Here is a 4,213-nt window from a genome sequence, read left to right as displayed (position 1 = left end):
TGGAAAGTGTGGCTACAAGGAGGCATCCAACGTAGCAACTCTTCGTCCTCAAACTCGCTTAGACAAATTGCACATTCAACTCCGCCTTTGCCTATCTTGAGCCCTTTAACATGTGAATAGAGGAAAGCCGGAAAGGTCTCAATGACATCCTTGTCAAGCCCACGCCTCACTGTACTGTGCAATACTTCATGGCCTCCCGCCTCAATCTCTGCACTAAAAAATCCGTAGTGCAAGCAACAAACAACCAAAGCTAGTAGGAACATCGCTAGCAAAACGATCCCAATTACAGATTCGGCCGTGACTTTTTTTCCATTGGGATCTACTGATTCCAACTCTTCCTCGCAAGTTACGCAAGCAAGAAATTGGAAAGAGAAGAGCAGCAATAAAACATATAGTACAATCCGATGGCTTAGATCTCTTGTATAGATAGTCATGATGTGAAGAACTCTTCTATTAATATCATGGTGGATCACTTGAGCTCCATGTCTCCCTACAGAGAGATATAGAAGAAGTCGTCGTTCATTATGCAATACAAATCTGACTTGTAGATCAATAAGATATGCCCTTCACGACAACAAATATTGTATTCCTAATTAAAATGTTAGATTTGTTTTGGTCCGAATGATTGGTTTGGCTTTTTCCTCCAACCTTTTGACTTTAAGAAAGTCTTTATGTTCTTCGTAGACGTAAAACAAGTACAAGTTCCACTCAAGAGTCATGCCCTCTCTATTAACTTGTTGACTACGCAACAAGACTGTATCTGACAGTTTTGAACTAATCCTACTTGTAGACAACTGCAACAAGAAGACTAAAACAAAAATATTATTTTATTCACAAAGGTAAAGCATGGAACAGACAATGAAAAGTCAAAGGCTAACTCGATTTGGAACTACATCAGCACACAGATAGGACACATGTCTATTGTCTACACAGATTAAACCTTCTCTGGCACGAGGCGTTGGAACGACTGTTCACCCAAATCTTTCTCGTTTACTTGGGAAGTATCTAGCACTAGATCGTCCCTGCCAATTGTGGACCGAACAGAAGATGCTTGAAAAGTGAAAGAGAGAGACTTAGATATGTCACGCTTAAGTTTTTGTTGTCCTTGAAAGAAACCGCTTATTTCGCTCCCAACACACCCGTCCCTGTAGTCCTGTCTCGAACTCATGGCTCGAGGTAAAGCCATATGGCTTCTCCTTACCAGATTCAAGCTAACCATTTTTCTTTGCACCTCCTCTGGTAACTGCAGTGTGAATTGATCTAGATTCTTACCTAGTTGAACCAATGAACGTCCGGTCGAATGAGATCTAGGGTAGAATATTTTAGCCATACGCCAGCTCGACAATGACCCTGTAGATCTTGATCGAGTTGCTCTATAATTTGCATCGTTGTTCCATGTCACAATATTATCTACCAAACTTATGTCATCATGCGATTCTTGAACGTTTCTTCGTGTATTCCCCGTTTCAAGATCCATGCACGGATATGGAAAGCTCTCGCCAGGTTTTAGAGACAGATTTGCACGACATACCGGACATGTGGACCGAGAAGAGAGCCACACGTCGATGCAATTACCATGGAAAGTGTGGCTACAAGGAGGCATCCAACGTAACGTGTCTTCATCTTCGAACTCGTATAGACAAATAGCACATTCAACCCCACCATTGCCTATCTTGAGCCCTTTAACCTCTGAATAAAGGAAAGTAGGAAAAGACTCGATTACTTCTTTGTCAAGCGCAGCAACCGTAGCTATACTGTGCAATACTTCATGGCCTCCCGCCTCACCGTCCGTAAAGCAGGTTCCATATATGACGAAGAAAAAGAACATAATTACAAGGAACAACGTAAACAAAATTGTTCCAATTATTGATCCCGGCGAGACATTGCGTACTTTATTGTAGTCTGCGTATTCCCAGTTTTGCTGGCAGGTTACGCAAGGCAAGCATTGGAAAAACAATAGAAGACATGCTACGGTCCCATGAATGAGAAGTCTCATGATGTGAACGGCTCTTCAAAAATATCACGGCGGATCACTTAAGTTTCTATGTTTCCGTTTAAGAGCGATAGAAAGAGAAGAAAAAGAAGTCCTTATGTTATACAAATTCTGATTTGTAGATCACTAAGATCTGCCTGTCACAATACATAATGGTAGATTTGTTTTGGTCCAAATTCTTGATTTGGCTATTATCTCTGACTTTTTGGCTTTGAACAAGTCTTTTTGTTCACCGTAGGCGTAGAACAAGTGAATTTTCACTGATGCCTTCCCTATTAACTTGTTGACTACGCAACAAGATCTAATCCTACTTCACAATTGAAAACTGTCGGGAAAGTCATTTTGAAAAAGATTAAAAAAGGAAGATAATGCAAAGTCAAATGATAGAGGGACTACAACAGCCTGATAGATAGCACAGGTGGAGCAATAAGAGAGCCATATGGTATAAAAAATGTAAACAAGGTGGTACCAAACGCATTCTAACTGCGGTTGCTCGATCTCTGTATCGCTGAATAAGGTAATTGATGCAGTAAAATGCTATGAACGTGATACAATTATTCCCTCATTTATTTTAAACTTTATATATCACATGATGCAAATTTTAACATATCTTTTCACTTTGTAAATTTTAATGAGAAGACATAGACCAGAGAGAAAAGTGGCATTTGAGTCTTCTTTTTATAGGTTCTAGCCTAGAACTTCTAGGTAAATTCCACGCGCTACCCTGTTTAGCATTAAAAATTTAAAACCAGTGCAATGACTAGCCTTGGGCAAAAAACACTGTATCCATTTACCCGAACCGGAACCGACCCAAAATAACCAATTCGGTTCGGATTCGGTTATCACCAAAATAACCGATAGATAATTATTTTCTATATCCGTGAGTATCGGATCAGGTCGGTTCCGGTTATCACCAGAGAACCGAATGGATACCCGAGAACCCGAAACTCTATCTTTAGTTCTTCCCAAACCTTCACTTATGATGAATCATCACTTTTGACAGCCCGCAACTGCTTTGGATTTTTGTCTTTCTCGATTCAGCCTTGTTCTCGTACGACTACGTACATCTTTGTAATCTCTTATATACCAGTGTACCCATGTCTACCCTAATACAGAAAACTGGAATCCCTAAATAATCTCTCTTCGTCACCGCCGTCTGCGTTGTCGAGAAACCAATATTCAGAGGTATGTTTTCGATCTGTTTCATTTCTCTCTTTCTATAGCCCACTTAATCGATTATTTGTTTAACTATTGTTATCATTTATCACTTCTTCGGGTATTTTGTTAATCTTAAATTTAGATTTGTAAGCTTTGCCTTTGCTGTTCAAGGTTGAAAAAAAAAGATTTGTAAGCTCTAGCCTCTAGTCTAGGTTACTGTCTCTGATGTTCAATGTTCTTGTCTGGTTTGTGCTAAGGTTGAAAAAAGATTTGCCTTCTCTGTTTAAGCTAAGGTTGAAAAAATAAGATTTGTAATGACTGTTTGTGATGTATGGTTTGTAAGGTTTTGTGACTGTTTGTGACTGTTTAAGCTTTAGTCTAGGTTACTACTTACTGTCTGACTGTTTGTGATGTATGGTTTGTAAGATTTAATCTGATTTTTACTATTTCGTATTTCGTTGGTGTAAATTGCAATGTTCAATGTTTTGGTCTTGTTTGTAAGTTGTCCTGTTCAATGGCTAAATATTTTTTCTTAATGCTGCAGATGGCGTCTTCTGATCATCCTTCACCAAATGATCAGTTTCCATTGAGTGATGAAGATGATGGTGAAAGAGGCGATGATGTTGATTCACCTACTTTTGGTCTTGGAGCTAACAACAAGAGGAAACATGGTGAAGGAGGTATTGAGGATGGTTCTAACACAAGGAAGAAAGCAGTGACATCGTGGGTTTGGGAACATTTCACTAAACAGAAGGGCAATAATGACTTATGCAATTGTCATTATTGTAGGAAACAACTGAAATGTCCAAGCAAGTCCAGTACCTCCAATTTATCTAAGCATCTACTAACTGCATGCAAGGTATACAAGGTATGGCAAGCTGCTCATACAGAAAAGAGTCAGAATGTGTTTAGTCCCGATGGTGTTAATGGTGATCTTAGATTGAGTAAAGTGTCTGAATCTGTGTTTCGGGAAGCTTCTAATGAGTTGTTGGTTTTAGCTGAGCTGCCATTATCTTTCATAGAGTGCTTAGCTTGGAGACACTTTTGTGCCAAAGTTCAGTT

The 4,213-nt window shown here is 39.4% G+C and overlaps 1 pseudogene; it reads right to left on the bottom strand.

Annotated features, from left to right (window-relative positions):
* The window catches only part of LOC104707226, a 2,277-nt pseudogene extending 1,678 nt beyond the window's left edge, over positions 1-599 (bottom strand).

This window comes from Camelina sativa, chromosome 8 (assembly GCF_000633955.1).
Source record: "Camelina sativa cultivar DH55 chromosome 8, Cs, whole genome shotgun sequence".
Lineage (NCBI taxonomy): Eukaryota > Viridiplantae > Streptophyta > Magnoliopsida > Brassicales > Brassicaceae > Camelina > Camelina sativa.
The sequence above is the reverse complement of the archived record's forward strand: the minus strand, read 5'-3'. Positions and strand labels throughout refer to the sequence as shown.